This window comes from Anser anser, assembly GCF_964211835.1.
Source record: "Anser anser genome assembly, chromosome: 3".
Lineage (NCBI taxonomy): Eukaryota > Metazoa > Chordata > Aves > Anseriformes > Anatidae > Anser > Anser anser.
In genome coordinates, this window is record NC_139722.1 from 5,597,624 (window position 1) to 5,619,958 (window position 22,335).

General features: G+C 38.5%; 1 protein-coding gene across 6 annotated transcripts in view; it reads right to left on the bottom strand.

Moving 5' to 3' along the window:
* The window catches only part of SUPT3H (SPT3 homolog, SAGA and STAGA complex component), a 280,990-nt gene that overhangs the window by 22,045 nt on the left and 236,610 nt on the right, over positions 1 to 22,335 (bottom strand). Inside the window, exon 14 of one of the 6 annotated variants that reach the window (XM_083829797.1) lies at positions 2 to 21,797. The exons of the other annotated variants lie outside the window; for them this stretch is intronic. The gene's annotated coding sequence lies outside the window, so the exon portion shown is untranslated. The remainder of the gene's footprint in view (position 1; positions 21,798 to 22,335) is intronic. 6 annotated transcript variants of the gene reach the window in all.

A 22,335-nucleotide genomic window follows, 5' to 3' on the forward strand; every position in this document is an offset into this window, starting at 1 on the left:
CCTTTTTATTTTTGAAAGGCTGCCCAAACAGTTCCAAGTTGAGTTGAAGCAAAGTTATTGATGTCAAGAAGCCAAGATCTTTCGCCATGGTTTGCTGAATGAGGAAGGAAGAAAACTGTTTGTACTCAGCTGTCCTTGCTTCTCCAGGCCAGCTTCGAGCCAAAGAAGCAGGAAGAGGAGAAAGATGAATAAGTGAAAAGGGATAATGTTTATCTTTTAACAAAATCACAATGTTCTGGTCCTAGCTCTAGCAGCCAAGACTCGCTGTTGCATCTTTAAGACAGATAGTCTCTTCTCTGAGAGACGACAGGCTAATTATAGTGCTCCTGCCAGAGGGAACTCACACATGCAAACCATTATGTAAAATATAATTTTTTTTTTTCTTTAAGAATGCTCAAGATCATTAGACATGGTTTTTTCAATGCTAGAAAATCAAGCCAAAAATGAAAATAAACAGTTTCAAGTATTTGCAACATAATTCCCTCATGCATTTATGGAAATATAGTAAAAAGCGCCTTAAAAATGTGGTTTGACATTTCATGCTGCTCTGTTTTTCTATTTTTCCAGTTCTCAACATTTGCCCTCTTGTCCTGTATCATTTCAGTTCCACTGCAGTTTGGAATAGATGCTGGTGGTAGCCTTTGTCACTCCTACAGAACTTTCCAGCCTTGTTTCAACTAATGGGTGACAGAAAGCATCACAAGGACATGCTATAAATCGTACAAATGCTTTACAAATTTTATTCCGCATAAAACAACCGTAAACTCATTGTATGCAAACACGAAAGAACCCTTCACCAAGATAATTACATGTACAGTATTGCTCTCCTAATGATGTGCTTTGGTAATTTAAGGTTAATTTAATGATCATTTAACAGCTAGGCATGTCAACAGAGTCCACAGAAAAGCTATAGGAGACTGCTATTTATACAGATGTTTAAATGAAATTTAGTTTTAAATAGGAAAGATTTTTGGCATGTATTATCATAAAGCTGAAGAGGGTTATATATAAGCATACATACACATATATCTGTGTATGTAGCACAGACCATAACAGCATTAGCTAGGAACAAAAGGGATCATTCCTTTCTTCCACCTCAAATAAACTTCACCGCAACGTAAACTTGCAAAATACTATTTGGTCTCATTTTCCATATCAAATTTAATGTTTCTTAACATCATACCGTCTTTGCTAGTTTTTCAGAACTGCTGCGAGCCCATGGGGATATCACCCCTTCTAGCTAGCAAGCCTACCACGGTAACTGCCGAATTACGATTCAACTCCAGAAATGGCATGCTGGACACTTGCAGGATGGGAAGCTATATCAAAGGGAAATACTGCTCCTTTTTGTGAGCTTCCCTCCCTCCAGAAGAAGGGCTCGATATACTGCTATCTTCAAGAGCAATCCTTACTTTAAGATGAATGTGGAATTAATTCACCAAGTTTGGCTGTTGTGATGTGGAATGGCTTCATCTCTGTTTTAAGCAAAGAGAACTGAACTCCTGCCTATTTAAACTAATTGGTATTTTAAAGGTTTTGTCCCGTTTATAAAGCACAGGATTATTGACAGCCCAAACACTGTGGCCTAATGGATTAAGCAAGCAACTGCATGCCACAGATTCCTGAGTTTTAATCCCGACTCTCTCAGTGTTCCCCTTCTTGTTCCATAAAACTGAGATAATATTTATCCTCTACTTCATGAGGGTGTTGTGAGAGTGAGTAAATGTTTGGACAGCTCTTGCAAAGGTCAGGTCCTAACCAGGCACCTGCTCTTTACTGAAGTAAACTGCTTCCTCAGATGCCCATTATACGATCAAGATCCTCTTCTCCACAGCCTCTTAGATCAGTCCATAATAACCATCCACATGCATAAGGTTAGGCACACGTGTGATGTTTTCTGATTTGAGGCTTAAGAGTGATTTTATCAGTAAACTCATTATGTATATATAAATTATCCCCCTACCACAGGAGTAATTCAGAAAACATAAATGCGAAGAAAATTTTAATTTATTACCAATCTTAAGCCAGAAGTATAACACCACCTAATGTGCCATTCAGTTTTAAAATTGTCATTTAACACCTGGATTGCATAAAAACACGAAGGAAAAAGATCATTTATTTATTTGAAAATGTTTAAAGAACATCTTCCTTCTAGATACTTTAGCAACTGATGCTCTATTAATGTTCAAAATAAGAGCTCTAAAATCCCATGTTTTATTAGATAGGCAATTCCGCAGACTCAACACATTGTATAATCCCATCAGTGGTTAGTTCTTAACAAACACGGCACACATACGGAAAAAAAAAGGCTCTAGACCAAGGCAGGAGGCAAAAAGAGGTTAAATCAGTTACAACCAGGTCTTTCCTCAGTTTTAACTCATAAGTGATGACATAAAACCCAGGAAAAAAACAGCTCTGACTTGAAAATGATTTAAATTTGCCAGCTCCAGCCATTTCTGGAAGCGTGCCAGGCTTAATTTGGATTAAGGCTTCTCAAAAGTTTGCACAGCTCTAACTTTAACCTGCTGCAGCCCAAAAAGTGTACCTGGTAAGAGACACAAAAATATTCCACGTAATTCAGCACAAGTGACAGTCTGTTCTCTCGAGGTACCCAAGCGCGGGATCAAAATGTTTTAGTAGCTTCGTTCCAGAAGAGGGTGGTGCCGTGTCTTTATTAGCGGAGCTATCCACGTTAAAAATGCCTTCTGTACCGATCTAGCACTGCATGAGGATAATGCCCACAAGAGGGAATAGGGCTTGTGTTCCAGAAGGGAATATTTTCAGAGTCAAGCTTGTAATTTGTATTTGCAAATCTCCAAATTCAACAATTTCTCGGCCTCTATAAACTCGCAGATGGAAAGATTCTGTATTTGGAATAAATAATGTCTAAGCTTCACCTTCATTACAGGGCATTTTCTGTCAGAAGAGTGCTATATCCTGGCTCCTGAAATACACAGAAGCCCTTTGTAGTAAGGCTATCGCACCAGGCTGCTCCGAGTGTGCAGCTAAGGAGGTTAGTATTAATAGTACCATAGAAAGATTGGGGAAAAAATGAAAATATCTCCACAAGCATCGACTGGGCATGTCAACAGCTCTCTTACGATCCTGCCTGCGATTCAAGAGTATTTTTTTTTATTTTAATATCTAGAAATGAACTTTTGTACTTGTTAAAAATCCCAACATTGAAACATAAGTACATTTATCTTTTAACTATTTTTTTAGCCCTTTTCCAAAAATCTGCTGGTTATTAAAACATTGCTGTGTAAATAAAAAAAGGTTCAGCTTTATAACTTGCCTTCTCTTTTCCCTGCTTACTCACACAATGCGATCATTGTTTGCTAGATTACGCTCATTCTCGTGGCACCAGACTTTGATGTCACACACCAAGCGTTATGACTTCATTAGACGTATACAGAACACAGGAGGACTGTGTGAGAACATTACCATGCCACACAACAGCTATCCAGTGCCTGAACCAAAACCCAACAGAAGCTTTGGAGCAGGTCTCTGACTATCAAAGACATATAGCAAACATACTGAGCACACTGCGGTATGCCAAAACAGCAGTTGCAGCTACACAGTGTTTCCTCAGGGGATCTTAAAGCAAGGCTTGATATCAATCCTCCCCCCTAATGGCATTAAAGATGATAAAAGAAATTCTTGTCTTGCACGATTTGTTTGTATCCTCCTTGCACACAGCATCCTGTTGACAGCATCATCATCAATGTCTGCAGTTTACACAATCCTGAGCTAAGCATTAGTGATAGCTGCAGCATGCAATACGACAGGGCAACCTTATATAAGGCTGGGCCCTAAAAACAGAGACTATCATCTTCTTAATATCTTAATCTACTATTATTAATAAGAATCCCATAAAATGATTCATCAGATACTGCATGCTGGTGAAGGGGATCTAACATGACAGAGCTGTGCAGTTCTTGAAGACGACAGCATCGTCAGAACTTTAATTAATGCTTAAGAGTTATTTAGTTTCAAACCACAATTGACCGCACAGGGATGCTGCATGGAAGGGACCTTTTTCCCAGATCAAACAGCATGTGGCTTGATCTGTGAAGACCAAGTGTTTGGCTGCTCTGAAGGCCAGAGTTTAAGATTTCAGCTTTCGGAGCAGCCCACAACGCTAAGGACTTGACCTTAAGCTAAAGCAGTGGCAGGGAATATTCCCAGATCCTAGAAATCCCCTTTACACTTGAATTGTCCGACTAGCCCCAGGAAAGCTTTTGGCCCAGGCCAAACACCGTGCCCCAATGCCAAGACACAGCTCAGGGGTACGCATTCACAGTAGGTGGTTTAGAGACATTTTGGAGGAAAAGAAAATGAGATAATACGGACATGGGCCACTCAGTGCTTGTTAGCCTCATTGTCAGAGAGCACAGACAGTTAATCTACTGGTACAGACATAGCTTCATGCAGTCAACTCCCTAGGCTCCTCTGAAAACCTCAGCCCAGATAGCTGGAAAAGTGTCCTAATTGAGTATTTAATAATTGCAGCACAAGCGAGCATACTTTCTAACTTGAAAGCTATTATTTTAATATCTACATGAGAAATAAGCTCTGTTGAGGAAGCAGAATATGAGGCAAAACAGGTATCTGTGTTGCCATTCAGGCTGTGTTTATGTGCTGATAAGCTCTTGTTCCACTAAGGTGGAGAAAAAAGCCTTCACTTTCAGCAAAACCAACTGTTTTATCTGACACAGCCTCCCAGAAAAGCAGTGTCCTTGTGCATTAGAATGGGCAGTCTGCCATTTTTAGCTAAATTGCCCACAAGGAAGAAGACATAATATTACAGTTAATATCTGAAAACACTGTAATTTGCTTTTTGCTTGTGATTCTATCTGACAAAAACAAGTAGGCTGGGAAAAGGAAACAACATAAGGTGTGCGTGGCTGCCCTCATCTTAACCCTTTCTTGTTGGAAATGCTTTGCTTTATTTAGCAAACTATCCTAGGGCTGATAAAGACACGATCAATAAAAACATTAGGCTGAGAAATCTGCTCAGGAGAGAGAACAGCCCAGGACAGCAGGCTTTAGACAGTGGTGGAACAGCAGAAAAAGGCAGAGAGATGGTAAGGTAAATAGGGATCTCCTGTTTAGTCTCTCATGTAAAAGAAGACAACGAAATGATGACAATGCTATGAGTGAGTTTAACACTGACATTTACATGAACACTTAGGTCAGGTATAGATCCACTACCAGAAAACCTCTTCCTGTGAAGTGTAACTTTGAGAAATAAAGGAGTGATTGTGCTAACGTTTTAGTTACTATATATTCTTACTTCAGTTTTCTCTGTTCGGTCTGTTTGTGACATCCTCAACACCTCATTGCTATAATTATATCCCACAATTGAATGCCTAGAAACATATGCGATTCTTCAGGGATCCCACACAGAGCCCAAACAAGCCAGTCAGATATGGCAGAATCACGAGAGAAGCAGCCAAAGAGAAGGGTAAACAGTGAAAGGTCAAAGATTATGATAATGAAATCATTAAACAGAGAAGCAAATGACAAACCGCAGCTAGCAAGGACTTTCTGGAGGATTCTGGATGGACAGGGAAATTCTCACTTCAGCTTGTGGAAAGCATACTGAACACTTATTTAAATTTTTTTTTTTTTTTTAAACACACACATGACATTACCTAGTTAAATGGTATACTTTGGGTGTACGTGTAACACAGCTTAAACTGTAATTTGCAACAGGCAGTGCATTTCTGGACGATTATAACATGTCTCTGGTAGTGTTTTAAGGCATGAAGCCAAAAGGTTGGATGACTTAAACTACCCGAGATGTGCAATAATCCCCCTGAAATGCTCTGGATTGTCTTACAGCTATTATACAACGTGAAATTTATATTATGCATATAAATAAGAACAGTTATGTCTGTGTATTTAGTAAGCCTCGTTCATGTCAGTACAGCCCATTAGCAGCGAACCTACATGTTCAATTCTATCAGAAATTCCTTGCAGTTGCACAGCTGCCACCTCTGCAGCTCTCGGGCACCTTCACCAAGAGACATAAGGGTGCCTTTACTATGAAACTCACGGGTGCACTCACAGCCTATTTGCTCTGGTTTATTCTTTTGATATAGCCAGTTGTGTATCCTCAAAAAAACTCCTATAGCAGTCATAACTTTATCCTCTCCTCACCTTCCACTTCTCACCCCTTTAGGATCTCCCTTTCATAGACCTACTTCTTCGGTCCTTTTCTCCGAGACCAACAGGAATTCAGCCTTCATCCACTTATCTTCTGTATTATCTTTAGCTAAATGTTGTGCTAGCTTGAGCTAATGACATGTACCAACAGCGCTTACATCTGCCTTTGGACTGCTCTTCCATCATCTCTGTCTAATTCTACCTCTTATTGTTCTTGACAGATCCAACTAAAACTTTTGCATTTTAATCCACCTCACAAAGCAAATATCTGCTTATTTCTAACACTGAATCTGAATGTTATTAAGCATAGATTTGAAGTGTAGTTCTTTTTCTATGTAGTTATTGACACATAGCTTGTTTAAAGGAATAGGATGTAATAACAGCATAGTGTATCTGCCGCTGTTAAATAATTTCAAAGTAAATTTTAAAACAATTTTAAAAGCTTTAAAAAATTAATATGTTGTATTTATAAACATAAGATATTCCAGCTATGTAGTTTTCAAATGCTTACTATTAACATAAAATAGAAAAACCCAACAGAATCATAGAATCACAGAATGGTTTAGGTTGGAAGGGACCCTTAAGGATCCTCTAGTTCCAGCCCCCTGCCATGGCAGGGACACCTCCCCCCAGCCCAGGCTGCCCCGAGCCCCACCAGCCTGGCCTTGGGCACTGCCAGGGATGGGGCACCCACAGCTCCTCGGGGCAGCCTGTACCAGGGCCTTGCCGCCCTCATAGTAAAGAATTTAAAAAATAAAGAATGCTCAACTTCTATCTTACAGTATTTTTACTAAGTACTGTTATAAATGAGATCTCAGATCTCATATCTGTAAGTGAAAGAGAAAGACAAATTATCGCATTACTTCTTTTACTTCTTTTAATAAAGATGAGAATATTTTTGATATAGTAAGTTCCAGCTCTTCTTTTACCTTCCATATTTTAATCTGTGTTTGCATAAGTCATTCATGGAGAATGGAAAGAAAATATATTTACATAAATAATAAAATGTGATTATAAAACCAGTAAGAAAATCAGAGGGATAAGGATATCAAAAAACATTTTGATGGTGACTAATGAGTACTGAGATATGCAACAATAATCTAAAAACAATAGTCTGAATATAAAACAGAATGAAATCTTAATATTTTAGGTTTAATCAAACAACTATAAATTTTGTATTCCATCTAACAATTCTACCATAAATTCACTACAGAGCTTTCTAATGCAACACACCTTGTGCATGAATTAAAAGTAAGATATCTGAAAATCTTTTCTGATTACTTAAGGTGCATTCATCTCAATTAACTTTTGTCATTTTAGACCACAGATGTGTCTCAATCTGATCTAGTCAATTCCATCTCTGTTTATAGCCAGGACAGAGAAATATGCTGTTTACAAGGAAATGCATCTCTCCAAGTGTCTTCTCCTATATGTCTGCATTTGGTAAGATGAATTCCAAACTTATTGTTTGAAAAATCTGAACTTCTTTAACCATATAAGATGACACAATTTGTCCGATCATATATGTCATTTCATTCATGTAAGCCACATAAAGTTGAGCTTTCTGAAAAAAGAGTAGCTAATCATGAACATTTTCATCAAATGGTAAATTATTATGGGCTTCCCTTAATTATCAAGTCAATTGTCATGCAAAACAGACCCCTAATTGAAACTCCTGAAGCTGTCGTTCCTTTTTTCAAGGACTGCAAAGTTGAATAAACAATATTCTGAAACAAAATGACTTGTCATACAAGCAACCCCTCCAACTTCCTGCAGCTTGAAGACAGAAAGTTCTCACTGTGAAACGAGAGTGCACAGCCCTCTTTTTACAAACAGGAGAAACTCAGTTCTCAAAGTATAACCGTCCTGAACTCACACACACAGATTGGAAAGGAAACAGTTCAGAAAAGTATGCACCTTTCTTTCAGGGGTAGGATGACAAAAACATTACATTTATAAAATCTGAGGGTATAACTTGAACACAGAGAACTGTTGTAGCTTTCTTAGACCACACAATAGTATATTCAAGTTGAGTCACCAGACCTCACCCTCTGTTATGTACGTGCATCCTACAACACTTTGCTACCCCCAAATAATGTTGTTTTTGAAAATGTATTTAATGTTTAAATTATCTTCAGCAGTACCCTCCTACAACATGAGCAAACTGGTACAGCTGCGGCCATCTGGGTCCCTGTTGAGCAAGAAGAGCACGTGGGTGGCCCTGCAGCCTGGTCCAGTTTTAGGATGTGTTTCTGGATGAGCCATCTGCCTTCTCAGGATCAGCATCACACCTTATAGTTCAGAAAATGCTATTTTCAGCATTCTACTCTGACAGTCCTAGCACTGGTATTACTAGTATTTGGAGCACCAAAATTAACTGGGCTATATGAAGCAGAGAAATTGAAAAATAAGTTTTAGATAAAAATTTGAATTATTACTATTCTGCTCGCTTTTCTGGGGAAGGCAGGCAAAAGAAGATATAATCCACTAACAAAGCTCAGGCCTAGAAAAGTGTACAACTAAGTGTTAATGTCTCTTAGTTTGGCTTAGAAAGAAATGACAAGCAGATAACCAAATTGGTTCTGAAATATTTCATCCATAAAAGATATCTCAAAAACAACCTTGAAGCCATAAAATAACTGTTTACCAAGTCCTGTTTCACTTTGTTATGAACATTTTAACTCAGGGCTAAATTAAGAAATGCGCCTCAACAAGGAGCAGGCCATAAGATACGTTATCAGGTTGTAATGAAGCAACAGGCATATCCAGCCACCAGGAACAACAGCCTCTTCTGAAACTCACTCAGGAAAACACGTCTGAAATTTTCAATTTTGTAAACGTTCACCTCTGATCTTTTTTGAAGCACAAACTCCTGGCAGAAGGACTGACTAAACTCTTTGTTGACCGTGAATCCCTGTTAGCAAAGCTTTACTTTATGCTGTCTGTATAGAATCTATTTCATTAATGTGAATTAGATCCAGAAGACACCAGTCAGTCATTCATTTGCAAAACTGGAAAAACAGTAAATGGCAACAAATTGAGCATTTTGCACAGTGGCTTGAATTTAAGATTTCATAAAAACTTACAGTTCTAATAGGGGAGGATCAGCCTAACTACATTGTGAGACCAGACAATGACAGAGTAGCTGAGCTTCTGGTGAAGTCCTATCAACACATTGGTGGTTGGCAGCACTGCTACTGTAATCAATTAGGTTGAGTAAAACTATACAGCATGCAGGCTTCATGTGCAGTTCTTAACATGGTTAGGAAGGAGGCAAGATTTAGGTTGGAAATGAAGAGACATTTCTTCTCAGAAAGAGCAGTCAGGCATTGGGACGGGTTGCCCAGGGAGGTGGTGGAGTCACCGCCCCTGGGGGTGTTCAAGGAGAGGTTGGACGTGGTGCTTAGGGACATGGTTCAGTGGGTGACATTGGTGGTAGGGGGGTGGTTGGAGCAGATGATCTTGGAGGACTTTTCCAACCCTAATGTTTCTATGATAATTCTATGAAAAGTGTTACAACATTATTTAACTATAATGGGTACAACTAGAAAGCCTTTTGAAACCAGGCCTAGCCAGAGTTCAAAAAACTGAGCTTCCACACTTTTGGATACAAGTCTGTAGACTAATGTAGATCTTGCATGAATGCAGAGAATGATGAAAAGATGGAAAACTTGAATGTATGCAATCACTAAGCCTGATCTGAACAACACTGCACTTCACAGGATCACTTGAGGCTGGAAGGCACCTCTAGTGATTGTTTACTGCAACGTTCTGCTCAAGGCAGGGTCACCTACAGTAGACTGCTCAGGGCAGTGTCCAGCTGGGTTTGAAATATCTCCGCAGATGGCAACTCCACAACCTCACTGGGCAACCTGTGCCAGTGTTCAACCACCCTCAAGGTGAAAACTTTTTTTTTTTTTTTTTTCCTCTTCATAGATTCATAGAATAGTTTGGGTTGGAAGGGACCTTACAGACCATCTCACTCCAAATCCCCTGCCATGGGAGGGGGATGCCTCCCACCAGCCCAGGCTGCTTCCAGCCCCATCCGACCTGGTCTTGGGCACTTCTAGGGATGGGGCACCCACAGCTTCTTATGTTTAAGTCGAACCTCCTGTGTTTCAGTCTGTGCCTATTGCCTCTTCCTCACTGGGAACCACTGAAAAGAGTCTGGATCTGTCTTCTTCTATCCCTCCTATTAGTTATTTATAGGCTTTGATAAAACCCCTCTGAGCCCTCTCTTCTCCAGGTGGTACAATCCCAGCTGTCTCAGCTTTTCCTCGTGCTTCTCCAAGCCCTTAATTATCTCTGAGTCCCTTCACTGTCCTTGCTCCTGTATGTCCATGTCTCTCTTGTACTGGAGAGCCCAACAGTGAGCACAGCACTCCAGATGGGTCTCACCAGGGCTGAGCAGATGGGTAGGATGACCTCCCTTGCCTTGCTGGCAATGCTCTGCCTTTTGTACCCCAGGATGCTGTTGACCTTCTTTGCCATCAAGGCAACTTTGCTGGCACATGGTCAACTTGACGTCCACCAGGACCCCCAAGGGCCTTTCCTGCAAAATGCTTTTTCAGCTGCTTCCCCGTGGAAATATCCCACAGCACATGCAACAGTGGAGTCTAAGATAGGTTGAAAGTCTTAACATAATCCACACAGAGCACAGTACCATGCCACACCAACCAGGCATCTCTGTCATAAACAAATAAGTCAGCCTCAACACAATAGGATCAGTATTTCCAGTTCAGTAAGAAAAGGCAGCAAGCCTTCCAATCCTCATGAAACACATATCAAAGAAAAAAGTAGATGGAAATTTACCAGCATGAGAATTAGGTCAAAAGGAATACCTTGGGCCAGATATCTATGAACTTGTGGAAACTTCAGGCATAGAAGTGAACGGACCAGTATGATTCACATGTCACCCAAATTAAAACTTAAACCCAAATGCTCAAGGATTTGAAGAAAGAAGGGTTTCATATGCAGATCCAAACTTGCAGTGCACCAAATGGAAAATTCCTCTGGATATGAAGGAAATCGGGTTCCAGGGTTCAGCATTTCTTACCAACAGGAACCTTTAAAAGTGAGGTTAAAAGCAAGTACATACGGACAGAGGTCTGCAATGATAAGATCTGCAATGATCCCATCTACTCAGTGTTATAGGAAATAGCATACAGTAAGCCTGTAACTAGAGCAAAAAGAAAGAGTTTTCCTTCACATCAGGGTCAAGATCTTTGTTTTCTTATTTTGATATACACCAAAGATGAAGCTACAAATATTAGACATTAACCTGGTTTTCCTGCTTCAAGGTTGAGTTTTCACATTGCTTTTATTAAAAGTACCTACTAATTTATCTTCATTTAAATTACTACTTTATGACATTCGTCAGTATTTATTTTAATGCTGCAGTGTTGAGGAGTTCCACTCACAGCCCATGAACCTAATGTCCAAAGTACAAGAGGAATATTAAAATAAAACTTCCTCCTGAGACTGATTGTTATCTGCATGTAAGGGTTAAAATTAAAAAAAAAATTAAAATTAAAAAAAAAAAAAAGAAGAAAAGAGATGGATATACAAAGAAAAAAACATGCACCAGTATGACTGATATCAGTACACTGACAACCTAATTACTGACAAGGTTTTTGTAAATGTTGTGGAAATAAGGAAGTGTTTGAAGGACAGTAGGATAGTTTTGGAGATGTGTATTGGTGCTTAACACACACAAAGGCCTAAGCATGACAAAGCACAGAGATTCTTTTTTGCTTGATGATTTTTAATAAAGTAATATAAGTGCACAAATAAGGCTGAAATAATTAGAATAAAAAGACACAAAATTATGCATTCCTGTTTCCCCTCTATAACAAAATAATTCTACATCCAGAATTATTTTTCCCAGATACATTAAATAGTAAGAGAATGGATGCATGTGTAGGGGATAACAGTCCCGTATTAATTTTGTGTACTCCCATCTTTGCCATAAAATTTGGTGCACACTGTTTTGTGACCATTACAGGCTTTTATCAATGGACACATGAAGTAGGAATTTTGGGAACTACACCTTTGACTTCTGGTCTATTTACCTCAAGTGGAGAAATCTGAAAATCCTTCCAATTGTACCATTTCTTAAAGAAACCGTGGTCACTGTGCTACCTGCAACAACACCTCTGTGTCCACTGCAAAGTCCATTCCACCTGGTTGGCATGGAGGACAGAGTAAGGTTTAAACTAGGTGATCATCTCATAGTACAGGAACATCTGCCATTTTTCAGAAACACAGCACACAACTGCTGATGTTGGAGGTTAATGTTATTTACATACACATTTTAAATCTACCTGCTCAATTTGCGTATATGACTGCAGGAAAGATTTGGGGAAATACAGAATAAAAATACATGTACGTACTCTTTATATCCAGCATTTACATGCATTCATAAAAAATGATCCATGATATTAGAAAATAACACTGAACCACAATGTTAATGTAGTCTCTTCCACATGCCAAAAACTTGTGTGGGTATATGCATAAAGAATGTACATACTCAGAGAGAGACACTAACATCTTGTAATGCAATATGTTTCTGCTATACACGCTCCAGACTTCCTAACAGCTGCATATTTTAATATACATAAACCCATACTTGAAAAATAATAAAATGTATTAGTTTTCCACATTAGGCATTTATGACCTAATTTAGGAGAGTATTACATCTTTATAACTTTTAAAAGACCCATTTTGATAAAACATCCCCATAAACAGACTGAGAAAATCAGGGTAACAAGCATCTGTTGCTGCGTTGTTTTCTTAATGGGGTAATAAAATAATAACACATTTTTATAACTTTTCACAACAATATAAAGTATTAAAATCGAAACTGATATTGAAAAATGTTCTCATGGTCCTTTTTATTTTATTTTTCCACTATGTAAAGTTACAGTACTTACCCGATTAATATTAATATATCTTAATTATGTTGACACAATGGAAATTTGCCAAAGACATTCAAAGAATAGAAATAACTTGTTATTTCCACGACTCTAATTAAAGTAGTGTATTTAGCTCATTTTATTCACAATAAATAAGCAATATGAGTATTTATAAGAATGTATAGAGAAACCGTATACAGAAATGATGACTCCAATTATCTAAGGGTTTAAAATAAAAGGTTTGTCTGTTCTAATAACTAATTATTAAAAATGTATTTCTAAAAACAAATGTCACAATGACAAGATCAATGGCTTCTTCTCAAAAACGTATGTTACCTAGTTGTAATATATTTTAGAAAAAATATCAGACTTTGTTGTGTATCACAAAAATAATGAAAAGGTATTGACAATTGTAACTGAAGCAAAATTGCTATATTTAGAAAAGCAAATTATTACAAATTTTGAAATGATCTCCTCTGAAACTATGGACCTGTCCATTAGGAATTTGAACTAGGCGAGCTACTGACCTGCACTCAAAGTGGATTTGCATTTCTACACGGCTGGTGAAGCACTAGAGAGTTAACTTTACTTTGTGAAGTGTGACTCATACCTCTTAGGGCTAGAGCCTTAGGGCTAATCTAACTTTGCTGCATCACAAAGCTGCATCAACTTTTCTTGAACCAAGTCTCTAGATCCCATAGTTGTGGTTGAGCTAGAGCATAGCTTTTACAGAAACATCTCATCTTGATTTTAAAATTTCCAGTCATGGACAATCTGTCACAATCATTGGTTATGTTATTTCAGCACTTAGTTATGTTGTTAAAAATCTATGCCTTATTTCTAGTCTGAATTCGTCTAGCTTAAATGTCAAGCTGGATCCTAGGAGAAGGACTCCTCTCACCTAACCTACCTACACCCATCATCCTGGCAAGGCACACAAATAGGAACTTCTGCAGCATGGTTCATTTGACTCCTCTTAAACATCTGCCTTAGGAAGAGATAAATTACACACTTGTCTGTGTAATTCTTGTCTGAATAACTCAGCTTATTTCTCTCAATTGACTATAAAGGAAATCTAGTCAATCTGCTCAGATACAGGTGTTTGTATCTAGCCAGAAGGAATCCCGTGCTGAATATTGTATAACTGTATGCTAGGATTAAAAATGCTAAAACATGAGATTTTTCTTCTTTAATGGGTCCTTAAAGGCTGACTCCACAATTCTTTATGCAGCTTGACAACCTACAGAATCAAGCACCATGTGTATCTCCATGTCAGGACTTTTTGGTCTCAAAATTTCTCCTAGATCTTTGAGCCCTCTCCAATTTGTCACGGTTTTTACTAAAACACAAACACCTAAACTAAACACAGAAGAAAACACTTCTCTTTCCTGTTCCCCCACCTGTCTGTCCAAGGACTGCATCAAGCCTTGCAGCTACAGCACTGTAGTGAGCCCCTTGCATTCCACTGATTTCTCAGGACTCCAGAATATTCTTTCAAAATCACTTCTTTCCAGATACAGCCCCAGAGTCTGTAAACATAGACCATTTTCTTAATTCACAGATGAAAAACCGAACATCTGGCTCTTCTGGAATAAAAATAGTTTGCTTGCACTCCATTTATCAAATGGTAACTCAGTAACTCTCTGTCACTAACTTGTCCTCTTCATTACTTTACAGTCCCCAATTAAATTTTTCTTAAAAATATTTGACAAGGAAACTAGACCCTAAATAAACTATGCTTGGAGAACTGGAAAGTTTAAGAGCTTGCAATGTAAATGTTCCAAACCTGTAACACACGCTATGAATGCAGAGTTCCAGCCACGTCACCTAGATCTCTGTTGTTACAAACAGCAACATCAAGGACTTCCAGGCCAAGCAGCATAGCCTTATTGCCTTTATGTTATACTGCACTTGGCTCCGTATCTCTTCTGCACTCTGACGAGGAGTCCAAAGACACCTAAGACAGGGTATTATTTTGTGTCTGCTGCAATTCAAACTACCTATAATGATGTGGGGGTTGCCTACTAGAATTGTGTCTTCATAACATGAAATGGAGGGTATGTGTTGAATTCAACTGACATGTGGCTTAAAAAAATATTTCGGTGTTCCCATGTGCAAAGCTTCCTCACGTGGTGTTAAGGACTACATGGATGAGGATATCCAAACCTGGTTAGCCTGGGTTTGTCCTTCTGGGAAAAGTTTCTTGCCATGACATTACAATGTTGGAGTCATGGTTATAATAGCAAAGTCAGAACTTCCCAACACCATGTCATATTCTTGGAGTAAACAGCAAAAAGGACTACAGCCAAAAGGTTCCTGCTGACTACAGGCAGCTGAATACTGAATGAGTTTACAGTACTCAGTACATATCAGTTTAAAGTTTTGTTTTTGTTTTGGAAAAAAAAAAACCACAACCCATTATTAGAAACTTTGAATTCCATTTTTTTTTAAAGTAAAGCTTATGAAGTTGAGTATTACTTCTTTCCCCATGAAAAATAAGAAATATAAAGGGTTGCTTCAGCAACCTAAAGGAAATTGTGCTTTGATGAACTTGGAAGTGTGTAATAAATTATGGGAAGCAAATAATACTACACATTGTAACCTTTTGCTTACAGACATTGTAGGAAGTGTTTCTTACCCTATAATACAACCGATAAAGATTCTTGGCTGAATAACTTAGGGCTAGTTACCTTTTCATGCTCCTCTGAGATTACTAATGTCAAGCTGCCAGCTCACGCTGAGTTTGGATAAACTGGAGTTCATCTCCCACCTACACCAAATTCTCCATCTCTGTTCATTAAGGACCTTGTGGCCACCATCACCATCTAGGCAACTAGTAGGGGTGTCATCTCCAAAAATGCAGGCTCTCTATGTCTTTGTACTCAGATTACAGCCGTATTTCATCTTTTCTTTCCAGGTTACAGTTCTAAGGGCATATAACTGCCTTCCTTACTCTTTGTCCAGGTTCTGAACTTCTTGCTGAGGAAGTTACAGAAATAATTATGAGTCTAGCTTTGGAAAAAACAAAACAAAACAAAACAAACAAACCACATACATTTTCTTGTTTGTACCAAGTCATAAGGTTCCTACAAAGGTGATTCCACCTGCCCATTGTTTGGAATCTTCCTTTCAGGTGCATGATTACAAGCAACTATTCACTTGCCACATTCTTCAAGACATATCCTCCTTCTGTGCAGCAGCAGATTTATTGTCCAAATGTCAGATTACTACCCCCCCCTTGCTGTGCACATACCAAACTTTCAAGTCAGCACATCTCCTGCCTCATCATTTTGGTAGAAACAAACGAACATTGGAGTAACTTCATCACCCACCGTCAGTTAATTCTTGAAACTCTACTGTGTGATGATTTCTAGAGAAAAAGTCTTACACAAATTGGATTATTTATGTACTGAGATAACTTCCTCACAAACCAAGCAACAGCATCTTTCCTTTACTTTCCTGTTTATCTTATCATATCTTGTCATTTGTCTTCTATATATATTGCAAAATCTATTGAGCCATCATTAACTTCTGTTTTGCATCAGTATATTACAAATAATATACAAATACAGGAGTGACGGATCTTGACTAATGTTCTTACACTGAAAAGATTAGTAATAAGTATTTTTCCAGTGAAATGACAATTTTCAGTTAAATGACCTTTTTAAAGTTAAATGACAAAAGTTGGCTTCTGGTATGTAAATTGAGATTCCAGAAAAAATCCTACTTTCAGGAAATGCCATCATGCACATTTAGAAAAAAAAAAGAAAAGAATAAAGGCAGTACTTTCTTGCATATCTCAGGCTAAGCATTCAAAATTACTAATCAATTTTGATAACTTGAATCTGCTTACAAAATTGTGTATCAAAATCAGTATTTCTTTATTATGTGGCTTGCTTTCAACATATTCTAAAGAGCTGAGATTAATAGCTTTTCATCAATTTGTTGAGCCATCCAATCTCTCTCTTTTGTACCTAGTTATATCTTTTTATTTCTTAAGTATTAAGGTAGTAAATTACGGGCAAAGATGTACCTCATCTACCTAGTAAACTATTAAATCGTAAGCTGCTCAAAGTGGCAACAAGCATACACCTTCCACTTTTTTTTTCTTTTTTTTTTTTTTCCCTGGGGGGGGAGTAAGAGCTCCATGCACAATGGTGAGGTTGTTTAAACCTTGTTGTTAACAGATGCAGAAAAAAACATATACTTTTTCTCAGAAGCATATAATCTACACTCTGAATCTATTTGATGGTAATTTATGTATTGTAGCTACACACCAATTAGAACTGTAGCCTTCTTTATGGTAAATAGTAACAATCTGTCCCCTTTCTTGCAAAATAAAATACCCAAACCAAAATTAAGCTAGTGAAATTAATATGTCTCACTTCCAGGTCATTTGTATTGCAATAATTCTGCATGGAGACAACTTGCTTCCAGCAGTTTTATCACCCTCAGCAGTAAAACTAGCACATGTAGTTCTCCAGAGAGTTTTGTTTTTTTCTTTTGTCCAAAGACTTTACCATCGAAAATGGTAATCCTGTCAGCACATCACCACAGTTAAAGTCTGACCTTTGCCAGCACTCAGCCTGAAATGTTGTATTAGCACAACAGAGCATCTCCAGGCTGGGTACCAGCCCCTTCCCCACCTACCTGTTGGTGTTAGCAACTCTGCAAACATTTCACAGAATCACAGAATCACTTGGTTTGGAAAAGACCTCCAAGATCACCTGGTCCAACCATCCCCCTACCACCAATGTCACCCACTGAACCATGTCCCTAAGCACCACGTCCAACCTTGCCTTGAACACCCCCAGGGACGGTGACTCCACCACCTCCCTGGGCAACCCGTCCCAATGCCTGACTGCTCTTTCTGAGAAGAAATGTCTCCTCATTTCCAACCTAAACTTCCCCTGGCACAACTTGATGCCATCCCCTCTAGTCCTATCACTGGTTACCTGTGAGAAGAGGCCGACCCCCAGCTCCCCACACCTCCCTTTCAGGCAGTTGCAGAGAGCAATAAGGTTTCCCCTGAGCCTCCTCTTCTCCAGACCAAACACCCCCAGCTCCCTCAGCCGCTCCTCACAGGACTTGTGCTCCAGGCCCTTCACCAGCTTCGTAGCCCTGCTCTGGGCACGCCCCAGGGCCTCGATGTCCTTCTTGTAGTGAGGGGCCCAAAACTGAACACAGTGCTCGAGGTGTGGCCTCACCAGAGCTGAGTACAGGGGGACAATCACCTCCCTGGCCCTGCTGGCTACACTATTCCTGATACAAGCCAGGATGCCGTTGGCCTTCTTGGCCACCTGGGCACACTGCCGGCTCATGTTCAGGTGAGCATCGACCAACACCCCCAGGTCCTTTTCCTCTCCACAGCATTTATTGTGCGATTATTTCCTTTGTGCCAGCACCATGCAAAACTTAAAAGTTTAGGCTCTTCTTGATTCAGCGACTAATGGCAATATTGGAATTTAAATTACTTAAGATTAAAGGCATGAGATTCTTAGTCAGAGCCTTGAACTATGCAATTCATTCCATACTGGTAAAGCCAAGCACAGTTTTTAACCACTCAGGTACACACCAGGTTCAATAGTTGTCCAGCAACCAAAGTCTGGAGGAACCTTATTTGGCACAAGTCTTCAGGGCGTTGAAGAATAGCTCAGAATCTTTATGGAAGAACAATAACTTACATTTTTATCCATGTGCAAGTTAACCACATAAAAACAGAGAAACTGAGGAGTAACACACCAACGAAATATCTCTCCCTATGTTCTCTCTCCTATAAAAGTAAGTGACATGGAGAAAAGGATATAATTTCTAACATTACATAACTAAAGAAATTGCTTACAGAGAAGGTATCTGAATTATTTAGGATGATATAAATAGGAGCAAGAAGCTCTCAATTTAAAAGCAGGAAAATCATCCTGACTCTGAAATTTTGTTGCTGTGGAACAGTAGATACCAGGGATGTAATTGAAAGCCACTGGTTGAAGCTTCATCCTAAAGTGGACATTACAGTCACAGACATTAGGACAGTAATACACAGCACTAAAAACATGACTGCGGCATGATTAACTTTATTATATTTCTAGATTCTTATATCCCTTTCAAGAATGTCCCGTTACTTCATGATTTTTCTTGAGTTCTAGTAACTCAACACTGCTCCAGTGCTGTATCCTGCTTAAATTTAAATCCTTTAAGCACCTTCCAAAACTTTTGAATGACGTAAATGTTACAAGCACAGAAAAAAATGATCCAATTTTAATTTCATACCATTTTCTGCTCATTGCTAGTGCTTTTTAAGGACCACTAGCTACCTTCTCTTATTCTGGCACCTACCTTCACAGTATGCACAGACACACAACTTGCACTTCTTCAGCTACCCTATGAAAATTTATCAGTATCTATGCATATTTTCAAAAATGGAACATAAAAAAATCTCAAAATTTCAGTCCACCTCTTACTTAAAATATTACCTCTCTCCACTTAACATATATTTGAAACATTCTAACTTTCATCCCAGCATCAGAACTGGCTGCATCTTGTCTTCTTTATCACATCCACTACTGGTGCCTTTAAAATCACCATCATCAGCAAAAGACTTACTGTAAATTAAATGTCTTCAGAAACCAGGATGACAGGACAAATCACTTTATATACAAATACATATATGAAAGTCTTTCTTTTCTTAGCTTTGCTTACTAGCATAGATCCAGATATAGATACCATACATATATGTCTTTGCCTGTCTGTTTACTTCTCTGAAAATCCTTTCCTCCCACATGCATCCTCCTTCATCTTTTTCTCCTACATGCAATAAAAAAGGATGTTGATAGAACAAATGAATCAAAACATATATTACTAATAATACTGAAAGCCTCAATTTAGCATGTGCTTTTTTGTCAGACTGAAGGTATAGTTTAAAAATTAAGCAGATGATTACTTTGCTGAATTGAGGTTTATACGACCTTGAAGTTAAAGTCAGAAAGCCGGAATAATGCAAAACCTCAAGGAAGACAAAAAACACAGAAACCCCAAAATGAAATTCATAAAATGTGTTTAGTTGCCTGAAGTCTTATGCTTTCATTTGGTTCAGCTGGAGAAATATTTGCAAGTGCTACCAAGTGCACAGTCAGGCACAGCGAAATGGGTCCAGTTTGGAGAAAAGGAGAACTTAGGTGTTAAACAGATTTTCTAGGAACCCTACCTACAGTAGTGTTGTCTTCTGCTGCCTGGAGGCATGACAGAGGGACATGGGGAGAACAGGCATTAATGCCTTAGGGGACACAAAGACAGAAGAAATCGAGCCTCATTTCTTCCACTGCTCGCTAAACAACTCTCAGTTTTATTAGTGGTACCAAAGATTTAACTGAGAACTGAGACATCACTGTATAGGCATATTAAACGAACAGAACCAGAACATGAAATCCCTGTTCAAACCTCAGAAATCCTACGTCTTCTGTGTACAATACCTAGCTCCACAGGTGCCTACTTTTAGTATTATTAGAGGACTTTATGAAGGAGAGAACAGGCAACTAGAGTGGAAAATAACAGTTAATAAGAACTACAAGAGAAATTGTTCCATTTGGTCCCAGTATTCCCAGGTTATTATTTATTGCTTTCCAGAATTACCATTCTATTCTAGAGATTTTACCTTCTTGTACAGGTCAGTGATGCCAGAGATGACCAAGTGTAGAGCTTCTATCCAAGCCCAGTGTAATAGCAGAAATCTGTCTGAAGTCTGTGATAAAAATAACGTCTAAAATGGTGATCTTGTTCACAAGAAATTGAAAGCTCCATGTCATTTTCCTATACATTAATTCCAACTCAAACAGTTATATTACATGATCCTAAAGTTCTCATAATGTTTCATCTAGACAGTTCACATCCTGTCCTACAAAGCTGCACAGCACTGCTGCAGACTTTTACACAGCTGCTGCATTTCACATTTGAGCTGGCTGAGTCCCTGTTGTAGGTGAACTGACAACCGTAAGTAGTTTTAGCTCATAAAGCACTTTTAAATCATTCAGGGAGAAAAATAAGCACGAGCGAATGCTCATTATCAAGGGGAACCTGAAGGAATTGAACGGAATACAACTACAACAACTCCTCTTGCACTGTATAATGGTGTAAGCACACAATATTGCCCCAAATCTAGTAGACCCACAAAAATATGGTAACCACAAGGAGCTGGACTTTTATTCTTTGTAATGCCAAGTAAAAAATAAAATAAAATAAAATAAAATAAAATAGAATTTTACGATTCTTAAATTATCAAGCTGCTATTCATTACTTTTGTACCAGAATCCACATACTACATGGATACAATATAGGGACAAAAAATACAATACAAACAATAATGTGAATTATTTAAGATGTGCATGTTTACATATCTTCTCTTTGTGTAGTGTCTCAGAACAGTTCATTAAGTTACCTTCTTTTTTCCTTAGTATCTGCTGCAGAATTATATTTGCTCACCTTACCCTTCAAACAGATATTTATGCTGCCGTATTACTTTTCAGATGACCATGAGCAAAGTACCAGAAGTATACATTAGTATACATTCTCATTTATACTAAGACCTTTTAAACCTCTTAGGAGCTATATAAGAACATATGCTTCATTTAAAAAATAATGTATTCTTACCCTAGGATCCTCCTACGTCAGTACAACTGTGTGTAAAAAGCCTCCAGTACCTATTTGAATCTGGACATACGGCTAGGAAAAAAATAATTATATAAGGTTTATGAGATTAGGAGTTGCTGTGTTATATGAGGGATACATTTAATTGTAAACTTCAGAGCTTACTTATTGTCTTCTCACTAACAGAGCTAATATTTTGTCAAATCAGAGTACTTTTTATTATGAGACATGAAAAGTAATAACTTCTTCCACCACGAGCTCCTGAGCAAGCTGTGGGTGTTGTTTCGTACTGCCAGTATCTCACGCTTGGCCAGGCAGCACCACAATGGAGAAGCAATCCTCGGCGCGGTTCAGCAGACTAAATTAGCGGAGTTATTTCATGCCAGTGTCTCCTGCCTCAACAGAACCACATCTATACTGCCTAAAAGTCTTGCATGCTGCTTGCAACAATTCATGTACTGTGTTGTGTAGTAAGACACTGATGTATGTGCAATCCAAGAATTTTAAATGTCCCCACAGGATATCAAATACTATCCAGACCGTTTGTAAATACTTTCCCAGTGCTCTGCAGAAAATGAGCCAGTTCTTTTCAAATCTACTTAAATGACATTTT